This window comes from Scyliorhinus canicula, chromosome 17, assembly GCF_902713615.1.
Source record: "Scyliorhinus canicula chromosome 17, sScyCan1.1, whole genome shotgun sequence".
In the NCBI taxonomy this organism is placed as follows: Eukaryota; Metazoa; Chordata; class Chondrichthyes; order Carcharhiniformes; family Scyliorhinidae; genus Scyliorhinus; species Scyliorhinus canicula.
Genome location: NC_052162.1, coordinates 69,887,891 through 69,905,046, shown reverse-complemented (window position 1 = coordinate 69,905,046; position 17,156 = coordinate 69,887,891). Strand labels below are relative to the sequence as shown.

At 43.7% G+C, this 17,156-nt stretch overlaps 1 long non-coding RNA gene across 1 annotated transcript; it reads left to right on the top strand.

Annotated features, from left to right (window-relative positions):
• The first annotated feature begins 383 nt into the window (after positions 1-383).
• LOC119952046 lies at positions 384-10,915 on the top strand. Its single transcript, XR_005457751.1, has 3 exons — positions 384-478; positions 557-655; positions 10,015-10,915. It is a non-coding gene; the product is annotated as an uncharacterized LOC119952046 (long non-coding RNA).
• Positions 10,916-17,156: the final 6,241 nt, after the last annotated feature.

Genomic DNA, 17,156 nt, shown 5'->3' with positions numbered 1-17,156 from the left:
GTTGCAGACTTGGCAATGGACTTGTGGTTCTAGTGTACTGAGAGACATACGCTGCGTGGACGATGTCAGTTCTTGTCTCGGCATATTTTGTGGGCTGAGGAGTGCAGCATAGAAATCTCTATGGTATTGGGCACATTTCTCAAGCAGGTGCTATGGTGAATACACCGTCTGTTCTGCCAGACCATTGGACTGTGGATACAATGGACAACTCGTGATGTGCTCAAACCCCCATGCATTTGCAAAAACTCCAAACTCTCTGGAAACTAACTGGCAAGCATTGTCTATCATTATGCGCTGCGGGATGCAGTGTATGGCAAAGTGTCCATTGATCTTGTTTATAACCGTGTTGCTCCTCATGTCTGTAAGGTGGTCTATTTCAAACCTACCAGAGTACAAGTTGACTGGGACCAAGAGCTGTTTACTACTCCATTTGAAAATATCAGCTGCAAGAATGACCCTGGGAGCTCCTGGATCTCAGGTGAGTTCCTTGGTTTGATGTGGCTTGTGTGCGTTGCATAGTGCACATCTGAATACTTCTCTCTCCATGTTCACATAGATCGATGGCCAGTATAAGGATTCCCTTGCCCTGCACCTGGTTGCCTCCAAACCTGTGTCCCCTTGCTGGAGTTGCTGGGTGTAATATCTCTGCAAAGAGGTAGGGATGACAAATCGCTGACCCTGCAGTATCAGCCTGTCTTGTACAGTTAGCTCCTCGTGCATAGAGAATAATGTGCGCAGTTCATAAGAAGTTCCTTTGAGAACTTGGGCCAGCCTTTCATAATGGGCGGGATTCTTCGGCCTCCCAGCTGCATGGTTCTTGGTGGCAGGAGGCGGCCCACTTTCACTGGTGGCAAGATTCTCTACTCCAGCCATTGTCAATGGATTTCCCATTGAAGCCACCCTGCGCCATTGGGAAACCCATGGGCAGGGGTGCGCTGCTGATGGGACCAGAGAATCCTGCCACCAGCGAACGGCTGGAGAGATCTGGCCAATGACTTTGTGGAGTTGCCTGCCTATGAGATTTGGCTGTGAAGCATCCTTAAGTTCCTCAATTTGACGAAATGAAAGGACGTTTATGGTCATGATGTCCTCTTCACCAGCTGTGTGGTCAATGGTGGGTACATAGAACATACAGTGCAGAAGGAGGCCATTCGGCCCATCGAGTCTGTACCAACTTACTTAAGCCCTCACTTCCATCCTATCCCCGTAACCAATAACCCTCCTAACCTTTTTGTTCACTCAGGGCAATTTATCATGGCCAATCCACCTAACCTGCACATCTTTAGACTGTGGGAGGAAACCGGAGCACCCGGAGGAAGCCCATGCAGACATAGGGAGAACGTGCAGACTCCGCACAGACAGTGACCCAGCGGGGAATCGAACCTGGGACCCTTGCGCTGTGAAGCCACTGTGCTGTCCACTTGTGCTGCCCACTTGTGCTACCGTGCTGCCCTGGGTAGGAAGGCACTGGAATGAGCATCAGCAAGGTACAACTCCTTACCATGCTTGTAAATGACATTGAGGTTGCAGAACTGATCTGCAGTCGTGATGACGCGATTTAACATTTACAGTATGACCATATTTGAAGTCATAACATTTCTGACAAATGAAGAGGAGGGCTTGTCAATTTTGACATACAAATCTTATCATCAGAAGGATCTTGACATGAAATAGACTGGTCTGCCATTCTGGATGCAAACCGCACTCAGTTCGTGCTGGCAGGCATCTTAACTTTTGAATAACCGACCACTGTTACTCTTCCAGTCTTCCTTGTATTCCTATACAGCTGAGCTACCTGTGGTGTCATGGACCTAGCTCTGGTTGCACTCTTCAGATGAACCATCATTCACATGAGAACTGGATAGTATTTGGAAAGCGGGATGCACTCAGAGGAACCGTGTATAACCTACTCCTTTTGACTGCTTGGTGGTCTCCCATTCCCACTCCTGCAAAGTGTATAAACATGCTATCCATGATGTGCCGCAGTGGTACCAGATGTTGGTCAAGTTCGGAAACCCGGAGATCAGGCTGCTGCAACTGATGACACTTACTGCACAGATAGTTATCCAGGACATGCAAAGCTCTCTTGCGTTGAAGCAGCCCTGCTATTCCTCTATTAATTAATTAATAACTTTGTTACTGCTCTTAAAACGTAGTACTGGTAATAAACCTTACCAATACTATTAAAGTTTTGCCAAGTCTAATACACCTGTCTCATGCTGATAAACTCCACTAATATTTAATAACCTTACCAGTGATGATAAGCACTAAGAATAATTAAGAATTCTTCATTGATCACCTTTCCCAAGCTCTGTTCTATGGCCTTGGTTTCAATTCTTCTTGCTATTTCTCTGCAAAGCACCATTGGATGTTTTGATTGCTATGTGACATGTTTGCTGTTGATGTTGTTGTCACCGTTCATTAATATGGATCTTTTCGTGACCTTTCTGATGAGGAGTCAATACGTTTTAAGTGAATAATCTGCTTCTGACTTGCACCCAGTTCCTGCCGGAGAGTGCATGAAAGAGATTTGCTCTTAGATCTCTGCTCCATGAGGCACCCTTTAAAGGTTGCCTGGAGTGAGTACTCTCTGATTTCTTCTTTGTCCCTCTGTCAAAATGTTTAGATTCTGCTCTGCTTGCAGGATACCCCACAGCATCACAGTTGAGATTAGTAACCCAAATGAGAGAGCAGATGACCGTTAGTCCATTTTCTAATACTATGCAAAACAATACATGAAATTTCCAACAAAATAGAGCGGCATGCAGGCTCTTATATTAATTCATACTTGTGTTTCACATTGTTGTGTTGACATATCGCATACACATTATTTTGAAAAATGGAATAATTTGTACAGAATGCATGGTTAAGTGTTTCATCTTGACAAAAAAAAATAAGTACTTAAGAGTTAAATTATTCAACTGGACAGTTGGAATGTTAAGTTTGTATTGAAATGAAGCTGCCTGACAAAGAAACAAAAGCTTTTCTTCTTACGGTTGTTATTGGTCAGGGTTTAGAGAACCCCAAAGTGTATCATGGAGTTCACCTGACCCACAACTTTTAATAGATTATGATATGGGGAGCACATGGCCCACTCTACAGGTGTGGTACAACAGAAATCGAAAGGTATTTTTTGAAGCTAAACAATGTTTAGACTATGAACTCCAGTTAATCTTTTTAAAACATACAGTGAACATCTTAGCAACCATTAATTCAAATATAAGCCCCCAAAGAATACAACACTAAGTAATCCTTAATAAATTCCTAAACAACATCCAGAAGACAAAATACCCTTTTAACACAGAGATCAGGTTTAAATTCTCTGAGAGCAGTTAACCCTTTGAAATCACCCAAATGAACACTCTTTAGCTTGTCGAGAGATCCATGCACATCTGCTGGCTTTCACTGCAGCTCTTCTCTCTGAAAACAAAACTAAAAACTCACTCTTTAGCAACCTGCTGAAAATCGAAAATAATGCAGACAGACAGCCCAGCTCCACCCACTCTCTGACATCACTGCAGTAATAAACACCCATTTCTTAAAGATACACCCACCACAGTTATTCCATTAAAAACACCCATTTCTTAACGGTGCTCTCACAAGACACGGTCAAGCCCAGTAGAGGGTGAACTTACAGTTAATTGTTTCAAAAATTGGACACAAGGAAGCTGCTTAGGTGCCTGCCGCAAATCATGTGACCTGTAATCAAAAGCATTTGCATTACAAGCAGAATAATGTCTCAAAAGCAAACCTAATTAAATATTGGCATATGTGAGGGCATCTCACAGCCATCTTTGGAATTCATACATCTAATTGTTCAAGGATGAGCCAACACCAAAAGACTATGTGTTTTCCAGACTGGGCTGGATTCTCTGCAGCCCCGCGCTGAAATCGAGTTTGGCGTGGGGGCGGAGAATCAACATTCGCGCCTCTCCAGCGTTTCTCAGGGACCCGAGAATCAGCGATTTCATGAATTACTGCGCGCGACTGGAGGGCCATTGCCAGAGGCCAGCTCAGCGATCCTCTGCTCCCAGCTGGCTGAGTTCCCGGCGGCGTGGTTCTAACCACCCATTGCCATTCGGGAACCGCGCGTGGCAGCTGTGGGCTCAGTCCGTGGCAGCCCTGGTGGGTGAGGGAGGGATCGGGCCTTGTGGGCGGTCGGGGGACAGATCGGGCCGGTCCGATGCAAAGGCACGTGGCCGATCGGGGGAGCCTACATTTCGGAGCTGCCTCCGTGGTCTGAGTCCGCCATGGTGCTCGGCGCGGCCACTGGAGACCGCGGACTGGAAACCAGAACTGCGGGGGCCCGTGTCCACAGCTAAAGCTAAGTGAATTACTTTGGGTCCCTGCCAGCCCCCTGAAGGTAAGTGAATCGGATTATCTTTTGTTGAGGAAACCCAGGAGTGCAACGCCAGCCTTTCTACGCCGGCATGGGGACGTAGCCCCATTTTGGGAGAATCCAATCTCCTGTTTCCATGTTTTATGCTGGACAAAAGGGAAAATTGAAATTCAGTGGCTGCTAGCAAACCTCCATTGGGCCTCCTCCATTCAAACCAGATTTGGTGGGCCTCAGAAGTATTACCGCAGTGGTCATTTCAACAAAACCTGGTTTCAGGGAGCGTAGCCTTATTTCCCCAGAATGCAACAAATCCATCAACGCCATTAACTGTCAGCCTATCTGAGAAACTGGCTGCAAGTTATCCAACAGCCAAGTACTTAACCTCTTTCACTTTCAACGTTACATGCATGCATTCACATGGTATATTTAATTTAAAATAAAAATCCCAAGATGCTTCATCGGGAAATAACAAAATAAAGGCAGAGAATGAAGGAAGGAGCTATTACATTTTGGTGGGGTGGGGGTGGTGTTAAAAAAAGTGGTTTTGAGGGGGATAGGTGGGAGGTTTGATGGTTTAGGAAAGACATTGCAAAGTGTAGAGTGCAGGCAAAAGGGAATGAGACATTCACAGGACAGCAGATTCAGTGGAACAGAGACGTTGGTGTTTTGTTATGCTCTTGACGTAGCATAAGCTGCTTCCTTGATGTGCACTCTGACAAAGGAAGGTTCAGACTTGGAGATAGCTTTAACACATTGATGAAACTGTTAACAATTCTATTTGGATTCGCCTCTCCTGTTAATCCTGCTATAGCTACTCAGACTGACGAACCAGTCTGCTACAATCCAGGTGGTGGGTGTGATGTGTTTCAAATCAACCCTGTCTACTCACTAAGTGTCTCCACTGTAAAAGAGAAAGATCATGTGTGCTGTGTCCTTATATATGGTAAGAAGTCTTTCAACACCAGGTTAAAGTCCAACATGATTGTTTCAAACACTAGCTTTCGGAGCACTGCTCCTTCCTCAGCTCCAAAAGCTAGTGATTGAAACAAACATGTCGGACTTTAAACTGGTGTTGTAAGACTTCTTACTGTGCTCACCACAGTCCAACGCTGGCATCTGCACATCATCCTTATATATGGGTTGGTGTAATGCCCCCCAGTGGTAGTGTCACCTGTGTGTGTGTCATGACTGCCCATTGGTCGTGTCCTATCTTACTAACCTATTGGTTGAATGTCTTTGTGTCATGTCTCTGGTGCTCCCTCTAGTGTCTATCTAGTCTACATGTATTTACATTAACCCCTTGTGTATTTACAGTGATGCATATCACCACAGTTGGTGGGTGGGTGTAGGGGTATTGTATTACTTAATGAGGGGAAGAAGATAATTAAACACAAGGGGCAATGGGTGGATTTCTTGAGCAGTGTCTTTACTGTTATAGAGGTAAACACAGCAGCCATTTTTGGACAGAGGAAGGTCCCGTAAATATTAGATGAGCAAAACATAAAGTAATTTGATTTTGTTAGTGTTGCTTGAAGGAAAATCATGGTGACGGTAGTTGGAGAACATGGCTGTTGTTCTTGGGATAATGCCATGTTTTTAGTCCAACTGAGCAGGCCGACATAAGTCGTGGCTGACACTTATTTTCTGAACCAATGAAACTAGTGACAGCCTTTGTTGGACTCTGGGATACAGGCATCCATGAGACAGCTCCTGGCATTTATCTTGTTAATTCTGCTTCTTGATACTAGTGGCAAAAATCACAGATCTAGTTCTTTGTGGATCAATGAGACTACTTTTGGGCTACTAACATAAATACTGGAATGATTGTCTCCCAGTATCTGATCTAAACAAGCGGTAGAAGAACAGCTGTTTAATTATAATGCATCTACTTCTGCCCAGCTAACATCAGCTAACTGGGTGTAGGTCAAGGATTAAATCTGGTTTGTACAGCATTCAGTATCATAGGCCAAGCATAAACATATCGCTTTCCTAGTATTTTTTCAAAACGTACTGTTGGTCTCCCTGTGAACCAGAAGGAAAGGCAAATTGGTTATGACAAATTGAACATTGAATATGCAGAGGGTAATTTTAGAATGGCGTCATCAATTAATTACACCATTACACACAAAACCTTTTTTCATTAATTCTTTAGTGGGATGTGGGCATCACTGACTAGGCCGCAATTTGTTGCCCATTCCCAATTGCGATTGAGAAGGTGGTGGTGAGCAGTCTCCTAGAATGTAAAAACATAGAATGTAGGAGCAGGTGGAGGCCATTTGGCATGGAAGATCATCCAACTCAATAGCCTAATCCTGCTTTCCCTCCGTATCCTCAGGCTGTGACCCCTGGTTCTGGACTCACCCACAATCGGGAACATCCTTCCTGCATCTATCCTGTCTAGTTGTTAGAATTTTATAGGTTTCTATGAGATCCCCTCTCATTCTTCTGAACTCCAGCGAATATTACCCTAACCAATTCAATTTCTCCTCATACGTCAGTCCCGTCATCCCAGGAATCAGTCTGGTAAACCTTTGCTGTACTCGCTCTATTATTAGAGCAAAAAGACCCTTCCTCAGATAAGGAGACCAAAACTGCACACAATATTCCAGGTAAGGCCTCACCAAGACCCTTTTTTATTGCAGCAAGGTATCACTGCTCCTGCACTCGAATCCTTTTGCTTTGAAGGCCAACATACCATTTGCCTTCTTTACCGCCTGCTGTACCTGCATGCCTACCGGTGACTGGTGTATGAGGACACCCAGGTCTCATTGTGCATTCCCCTCTCCTAATTTACGGCCATTCAGATAATAGTCTGCTTTCTCGTTCTTGTTTCCAAAGTGGATAACCTTGCATTTCTCCAAATTATACTGCATCTGCCATTCATCTGCCCATTCACTCAACTTGTCCAAATCACACTTTAGGATCCCTGCATCCTACTCACAGCCTTCCCTCCCACGCAACTTGGTGTCACCTGCAAATTTGGAGATATTGCACTTTATCCCTTTATGTTAATCATCAATAGATATTGTGAATAGCTGGGGTCCTAGCAGAGATCCCTGCGATACCCCACTGGTCACATCCTGCCAATTTGAAAATGACCCGTTAATTCCAACTCTTTGTTTCCTGTCTGCCAACCAGTTTTCTATCCATCTCGATATATTACCGTTAATCCCATGCTTTTAATTTCACACGCTAATCTCTTCAACTGGACGTTGTCAACAGCCTTCTGAAAGACCAAATATACCACATCCACTGGCTTCCCCATGCCAGCTCTACTAGTTACATATTCGAAGAATTGCAGTAAATTTGTCAAACATGATTTCTCCTTTATAAATCCATGCTGATCTGTTCCATGCTGCCACTGTTTTCTAAGTGCTCTGCTATAAAATCTTTGATAATGGATTCCAGAATTTTCCCCACTACTGACATCAGGCTAACTGGTCTATAATTCCCTGTTTTCCCTCTCCCTCCCTTTTAAATAGTGGGGTTACATTGGCAACACTCCAATCTGCAGGAACTGTTCCAGAGTCAACAGAATTCTGGAAGGTGGTCACCAAAGCTACTTTGTTAAATATTCTGGGATGCAGACTTTCAGGCCCTGGGGATTTATCAGCCTTCAATTCCATCAATTTCCCCCAAACCATTTCTTTACTGACACTCATTTCCTCCTTCTCATGAAACCCTGTGTTCCAAGTTTTCTGATATCTGATTTTTGTCCTCATTTGTGAAGACAGAACCAAAATATGTGTTTAGTTGCTCAACCATTTCTTTGTCTCCTATTATACATTCCCCTGTTTCTGACTGTAAGGGACCTACATTTGGCTTCAACAATATTTTTCTCTTCATGGACCTATCAAAACGTTTACAGTCAGTTGTTATGTTCCCTGCAAGCTTACTCTCATACTCTATTTTCCCCTTGATTAATCCCTTAGTCCTTCGTTGCTGAATTCTAAACTGCTCCTAATCTTCAGATCTGCAGGTTTTCTTGGCCAATTTGTATGCTTCTTTCTTGAATTGAACACTATCTTTAATTTCCCTTGTAAGCCATGGATTGGCCACCTTTCCCATTTTACATCTGTGCCAGACAGGAATCAACAAGTTTTCCAGTTCCCCCATGCGCAACTTGATTATTTGTCATTGCCTATTCACTAGTTTCGCACAGGGCTAAATAGCTGGCTTTTAAAGCAGATCAAGGCAGGCCAGCAGCACGGTTCAATTCCTCAACCAGCCTCCCCGAACAGGCACCGGAATGTGGTGACTAGGGGCTTTTCACAGTAACTTCATTTGAAGCCTACTTGTGGTAATAAGCGATTTTCATTTCATTTCATTTCACTGCCATTCCTTTAAGTAACATTTCCCAATCTATCATAGAAAGCTGGCACCTCATATCATTGTAGTTTCCTTTATTAAGTTTCACTGCAGTCCATGTGGTGGAAGTACACCCACACTGCTGATAGGGAGGGAACTCCAGGATTTTGACCCAGCGACAGTGAAGGAATGGTGATATACTTTCAAATAAGGATGAGGTTAGGCTTGGAGGAAAACTTTCAGTTGATGATGTTCCCATGCATCTGTTTCACTTGCCCATCAAAATGGTAGAGTTCCCAGGTTTGGAAGGTGTTGTTGAAGGACGCTTGGTGTGTTGCAGCAACTTATCTTACAGATGGTACACTCTGCTTCCACTGGCTGTGCATCAGTGTTGGGAGAAGTGATTGTTAACGGTGATGGATGGGGTGGCAATCCAGTGGGCTGCTTTGTTCTTGCTGTTATTGAGCTTCTGGAGTGTTGTTGGAGATGTACTCATCCAGGCGAATAAAGATTATTCCACAACATTCCTGACTTGTGCATTGTAGATGGTGGACAGTCAGGAGGGAGTTACTTGCAGCAGAATTCCCTATGTCTGACCTGCTCTTGTAAACATAGAATTTATATGGATGGTCCAGTTATGTTCCTGGCCAATCGTAGCCCCAAGGCTGATGATCATGGGGGATGAAGCAATAGTGATGCTATTGAATTTCAATGGGAGGATGGTCACTTGCTGGAGATGGTCAATGCTTGGCACATATATAGTATGAGTGTTACTTGCCCCTTATCAATGCAGGCCTGAATGTTGTCCAGGTGACGCTGCATATGGACACTTTAACACGTTTAACCAGAAATCGGGTTCAGACTTGAATAGGTTGTGACGACAGTGACAAGAGGTACAGCATTACAAAATTCTTGAATTAAATTGATTGAATTACGCTTCAAACGCCAAGAATAGGAATAGCACACTGATAACTGCGAACAAGAAAATATCATTGCACAGAATGTATTCTTGATGCAGACTGATCCATCCCATCCAATCTGTCTTTATTCGTGGAGAAAATTGGTCTCACTGTGTCACCCAACTCTGCAATGCCTGTTTAAACCACTAAAGGATGTTTCTCTCCCAGTTGTCTGGTCTGGTATGAATCTTTAAGCTTTTATCTTATCCAGCCCATCTCCGGCTCTTCAGTCATTGTTTCAATTCTCTCAACATACGCTGAGTACCATGAGTGTATTTCTTGTTTCAAAAATATTCTTCATTTGTAAATCTGAAAGTTAATTCCAAATCAGTTCAAATTAGTTCCATAAGTTGCCACCCCCCGGTACATTATGACAGAAAGTTTTCTTTTGCCTTTGCATCTTTGCAGCAGCTGCCTCAAGCTTCGGTGCTTCCCCCTGCATCTAGTCATGGACCTTGGAATGAGCCAGTCTGCGACACCACTTTGTAAGAGACAACTCTTTGCATTGAAGGATCACCAAATTTCAGGCAAACAAAAGAAGAGCATCTTTCACCGAATTGATGAGGTTCCAGCAGCAATTGACATTTGTCTTGGTGTGCTTAACAGCTCGTAGAGCACAGAATCCTGCATTATGGAGATGCTCGGGATTTTTTTGATGTGATTTGGCCAACGGTCTTGGCTGTACAGCAGTGAAACAAAGCTGTAAGGCCCTTTTATGCAGTTTACTTCATGGCCTTTCTCAATGCTCATGCCTTGTGGCAGTCAATGATTGGCTTACCTGATGCATGATCTGTTCCGTGAATGGTCAAATATGTTATAAACTCTCATGCTAAGGGTCCCTTTCCTGGGCTGACACTCACACGATAGGACAAAACTCTCTCTCTGACTGTTAGAAGAGCTCATAATGGGACCTCTCCTGCAAATGTTTCAAACTGTAATGTCATGTGAGAGTGCCTTTAAGAATTGGATGTTTAAGAAATGTACCTTTAAGAGATGGAGCTGATCATATTACTGAAGTGATGTCACGGGGGTGGGGGGGGGGGGGGAGAGCTGAGCTCACTTCTGCTTTTTGGGAGTTTTAGTTTCAGTTTGAGACAGCAGCTTGGGTGTGACTGCACTTTTGGCTGTGAGCCGCATGAAGAAAAAGCACGGTGCTGGAGCTGAAGTCAACCAAGCTGAAATATCTCTGCATTCCAACAGAAAATACATATTAACTTTAGCCTGGTGTGTTACCGTTTTTGTGAAGGTGAAGTCTTTTGGCTGTGTAAAGGAACAGTTTGCAGGATTGGGTAGTGTTATATTATTTTCAGGGTTATCTTTGAAGTGAGGGGTGTGAAGATATCCAATGTTTATTTAAAAGGTTAATATGAGTTCATGGAATAAACATTGTTTTGTTTTAAAAACCACGTGTCCATAATTGTAATACTACACCTGGGGAACAAGCCGTGTGCTTCAAAAGCAACAATCTATTAAAGGTGGGGGGTTGGTTGAACTCCATGATACATTTTGGGGTTCTGAATACACCTCTCCCATAACAGCAACCTACCCAGGATGTTTAGGCAAATGCTTTAACAAATTACAATTGATAATTTTAACCATTATCCATAATCATAAGAGTTGGTGCACTTAGTATCCCCCAGAAACTGAGAACAAATATTCAGGATTTGAAATATATCTAGTGACTGTTTGACCATGGCATCTCATCACCACTTGGTGACACAAATCCTGCAAGTAATCAGGCACAATTTAGGGTGAGAAAAACACTTTTAACATGTACAGTGATGATCCTCCATATATAAATCATAATAGTCAGTTCATATTTATGAGACCACTGCAAGCAGACAGTTTCAGTATGTGAGGAGTCGCGAATGATGCTGAACATTGTGCAGTCATCAGTGAACATCCCCACTCTGACCATATGATGGAGAGAAGGTCATTGCTGAAGCAGCAAAAGATGATTGGGCCTAGGACACTACCCTGAAGAACCCCTGCAGCGATGTCAAGGGCTGAGATGATTGACCTCCAACAGCCACAATCATCTTCCTTTGTGTTCAGGATGACTCTAACTAACCAGTGGAGTGTTTCCCCCTAATTCCTATACTAGTTATAAACTATCATAGAATTTACAGTGCAGAAGGAGACCATTCGGCCTAACGAGTCTGCACCGGCCCTTGGAAAGAGCACCCTACCTAAGCCCACACCCCCACCCTATCCCCGTAACTCAACCCAACCTTTTTGGACATTAAGGGCAATTTAATATGGCCTATCAACCTAACCTTCACATTTTTGGACTGTGGGAGTAAACCGGAGCGCCCGGAGGAAACCCACATCGGCACGGGGTGAAAGTGCAAACTCCGTACAGACAGTGACCCAAGCCGGGAATCAAACCTGGGACTTTGGAGCTGTGAAGCAACTATGCTAACCACTGTGCTACCGTGCCCCCCTGAAGACTACCACGTTCATTATATGCTTTCCTTTCTCATTGCTAAAAGCCTCTGTCATAATACACCTCACTCTTGGCCACCCATCCCCAACCTTAGAGTAAATTTCTCTATTATTAAGTAGTCATAACTTCTATTATGTATGTGCTGATATGCCTGCAAGCAATATTATCACTGGATGGTGTGTGATCTCCAACCAGTAGGTGGCGGTGCAGACACCCCATGCGGTTTCAAGACCGTGGTCATGTAACCAGGGACTCCAATATAAAGGGGGACACATCCGGCAATCGGGAAATGGTTGGAGGAGATGTTAGTAAGACATACAGGTGAACGGTCATGCTAGGTGTAATTCCAGAGGAGTACAAAGAAACTCCACGATATCTGGTGCATATATGTATAATATATGGACGTTGTGATGTACATTAACAAAAAGGTGTACCTAGATTTTGCTGCTTCTAGTGCAGTTCTTTCACCAGGCACAGGTTGATTGGTAACAGGTTCTGAGACCTAGAAAAAATAGACTTACTGGCCACACTCTTTGGAGGTAATTTATTCATTCAGGGACAGTAATTAATTAATTCAGGGACAGTAACTTTTGATGTTCAACAGACTTTTTGCATTAAATACTGCAAGATGCTTCAGTTGTTCATCCTGCTACATTCCTTCAGCTGACAGTTAACTCATAACAAAGAGCTGAACCCGATGGCATACAAGTCTATATTTCAAACGGTCTTCACAACCTCGTGTTACAAATGACCTAAGAACTGACACAACTTGGCACAAGTTCTCTTTATTTTTTTCTGGATAATCATTCAATACAATTAATAAATATACACCTTAACCTGATAAGGCTTCAGTCTCATGCTGTATGTCTCCAAGCTATCTGATATAACTTTAAGGCCCAAAACAATTAGAAGAGTTATATGAGTGATCAGATTAGCATTTGTAAGGTAAGGATTCCAGATAGTTGCATGTTTCCTGTGCTGCTTAATGACGCTTTGCATATTAAACTAGGGACTTTGCTGAAGAATGTTCTTTTTGTTTAACATGGCAAAATATGAATGAGTGGAATTTGACCTTTGAAAACCTGAATACTATGTGGTTAAAACATTCCATTAAGTCTGTAATATTTCAAAAAAATTGTGTTATATTTTCCATGTTTCAGAGATTTCAGATATTTCTGGTCTAAACGTCTGTGGTTTAATGCCTGTATTTTTTCTGTTAGCATTTCAATATATTAGTAATAGAATAGATTCATGTCTGGTGTGTGTAATTAGCTGGAAGGGTAATGCTTCACAGGGACAAGACAAATGATTGAACAACTGTGCCATTACAATGTAGTAAATTATCTGTTAGTATGTTGGGAGCGCAATGTAACAAATAGAAATGTGAATTTTCGCATCTGTACTACAACACAGTTTAATGTTTCTGCATTAGAGTATTCTTTCTACATGAAGCAACTTTCCAATAGTCCGGTCTATCAGCTCTTTGGAATTCACCCTGACTACGTGGTTGAGCAGATTCCACTGTAGCATTAGGCTACCCACAGGGCTAAAGCTGCTTTCATATAGCGTGTCTAAGGCTACCAACCCTTTTTGACAGGGTAGAGCGATTGGATGTTAAGGTCATGTGATGAAACGTCCAGGAATACCTCTAATTGCGTCGCTGGTGGCAGGAGCTCTCGACATGTAGATCTCCCGCAGCCAACTACAATCAGAAGCCATATTTGCTTGCTGGCTGCAAAATTAAACTCCATAGCACTGGCGTTTTGGCGCTATGGCATCACAAATCACAAAAATGCCAGGGGGCTGCTCCCATCAACCTCGGATGACCATGTTAGGAAGGGCTATCACATGGGTGCCAAAAGCATGTTTCAGAAGCACGCAGAGTATGCATATAGTATAATTAGTCAGCATCTGTAACATTGATTTGGTCTGACCTGACAGTTTGGACACTGCAGCTCCAGTTCCTGTTAAGGACCATGCTCAAACGCACAAAACTTTACATGAGTTGCAAGAAGGACTCTTTTTCCCCCCTCCCACACCCCATCACCACCGCCCCCACCCCACAGCACTATTTAAAAGCATCACCATGGAAGGTGAATAAATTAGAGACTTGTCACATTTCAGCCATGATCTTACTTACTAACTGGCAGAGTAGGGTTGAGGGGCTAAATAACCTATTCCTGCTCCTATGTTCCTAACCGCTAAGTGAGGTGCTTTTGACTATCCTTTGCTGCTGTAGATTTAGTGCAAGTACTGTGTACACTGTTGTTGGAGGAGTTCACCCAAGTTATTTGAATTAGAAGAGGGTGCAGCTGGACCTTTGCGAAGAGTGGAAAGGAGAGGCCTCTGAGTGCATAACATGCTCTCAGTCACGGGAAATCTAGTTATAGCCTATCTTGGTCTACAGAATGATAAAGATGGAACAGAGGCATCAGAGAATCGAAGCTGTGCACAGAGGAGAAATGAGGAAGGCTCTCAATAGAAGGCCTTAGCTCCGCAGCACATTTTGAACCTCACTTCAGCCAGGAGCAGTGTCTGGGATTGCCACAATTCATCAAGGAAGTGATCAATGAACCGTGCCACCTCCTCCAACCAGAATTGCAGCTGGAGGGTAGGGTGAAGGCTTTAACAGTGGCTGTTAAAGTCACCATCACCTCAATTTCACGACATCATGCTGCTGGAAGTGGCAATGTCAGCAATATTTCTCAGTTCACCAGTCATTGCTGCATCAGGAAGGAAACTGAGATTCTTTATGCAAGGACACAGGACTTCACTGTCTTCTTTCTAGGCAGAGAAACTTGGGAGGAGTGGGTGTGTGGTTTTACCAAGGTATCGGTTTTACCCATGGTGCAGGCAGCCAGTAAATGCATGAATAGGCCTCTGTGAGCACCATATCTCAATGGTGACATGCACCGAAACAGCAAAATATTCCATTCCTTGAATATACAGCTACTGTGTAACAATGTTCACTCGATTCCTTGGATGAAGGTGTTATTTTATGACAAAAGGTTGAGTATGGCTTTGGCGTTGAGAAGACTAAGTGGTAATCTTATTGAAACTATAAGATCCTGAGGAGACAGAGTGGACGCTTCCCCATGTGGGAGAGGCTACAATTAAGGGGTAAAGTTTAAAAATAAAAGTCTCCTATTCAAGACAGAAATGAGGAGGAATTTATTTTCGCAGAGGGTTGTTAATCTGTGGAATTCTGTAACAGAGGCTGGAAGATTGAAAATATTCAAGGTGGAATTTGATAGATTTTTGATCTACAAGAGAATCAAGGGTTATGGTGGACTGGTAGGAAAGTAGAGTTGAGGATACAACCAGCCCAGCCATCATTTTTTTTTCATATAATTTACAGTGCAGAAGGAGGCTATTCGGCCCATCGAGTCTGCACTGGCTCTTGGAAAGAGCACCCTACACAAGCCCACACCTCCACCCCATCCCCACAACCCAGTAACCCCACCCAACACCAAGGGCAATTTTGGACACAATGAGCAATTTAGCATGGCTAATCTATTTAACCCGCACATCTTTGGACTGTGGAAGGAAACCGGAGCACCCGGAGGAAACCCACGCGCACTCGGTAAAAACGTGCACACTCAGTTCACCAGTCATTGTCCCTTAAATTGCCCCTTAATTGTCAGTTCACCAGTTCACAGACAGTGACCCAAGCTGTGAATCGAACCTGGGACCCTGGAGCTGTGAAGCAGTTGTGCTAACCATTATGCTACCGTTCTGCCGAAATGGTGAAGCAGCCTCGTGTGTCTGAATGGCTTACTCCTGCACCTAGTTATTCTGTTTATTATGTTAGTGAACGCCAGGGCAGCATGGTGGCGCAGTGGTTAACAGTTCTGCCTCATGGCACTGAGGTCCCAGGTTCGATCCTGGCTCTGGGTCACATTCCATGTGGAGTTTGCACATTCTCCCCGTGTCTGCGTGGGTTTCACCCCCACAACCCAAAGATGTGCAGGCTAGGTGGATTGGCCATGTTAAATTGCCCCTTAATTGGAAAAAATGAATTGGGTACTCTAAATGTATTTGTTAAATAATGTTGCTGAATGCCCACTATCCTGCGAGCCGTCATGATACAACATGAGCAATGTTTTAAAAAATGTATTCATTCATGGGATGTGGGTATCCCTGGCTACACTAGCATCTATTACCCATTTCTAATTGCAACACTGGGGACCAAACCATCAGCATTTTGAAAGATCATCTCCACTGCATGGGCCACTCCAGGGCAGAATCTCTAGTTCTCTCCGGAGGGTGTTAAATGATTTGTGGTGATCTGTTGCATTCTCCACAACCGTGAAGGTGAAGGTCTCACCAGTAGGCCTTCAGCAAACACCTCAAGAGTAGGGAGGAAGAAAGACAAAGACAACCAGGACACCATCATTCTAGACAAGCTGCCTGTGAGCATCTCATAAAACACCAGCTCACCAAATTCCATCATCACCACCATCAGCACCACAAGAACCACCACAAGAACCACCATCAACGCCACTTCTTCCTTTCAATTTACTTGGGGTTGCTGGCTGATCACCCTTATCTCTCACATCCTGTCAGTCACCCATTCCGCTTCCAATCCCTCTGCAATTAATTCTCGCGCCACCACATCTTCCCATCTATTCTTGAGCCAACCTCTTTGCTTTCTCCCTGGCAGTCACATCTCTATCACTTGTCTCATCAGATTTCTTCCCTCCGTCCACAGCAAGTGACCACATTATTTCAATCTCTTCTTGGCAACTTTCTTCGATGTTCCCACAATCTCCACTGACCCCCTAGCATGCTGATTCCTGGCTTTGCCCCTTCTCATTACTCCTTACATTAATCTCACCTTTCTTATTGGATGCTGATAGTGTGTTTCCCCATGTGGGAGAGACTGCAACTCAGAGGTGAAGTTTAAAATTAAGGGTCACCCATTCAAGGCAAAATGAGGAGGAATTTATTTTCTCAGAGGGTTGTTAATCTTTGGAATTCTGCAATGGAGGCTGGATCATTGAACATACTCAAGGTGGAGTTTGATCAATTTCTGATCCCGCCTCTATCATATTGTCTATTACAGTAAGTTCTTGGTCAACATTCTGAAATAAAAGACACCACA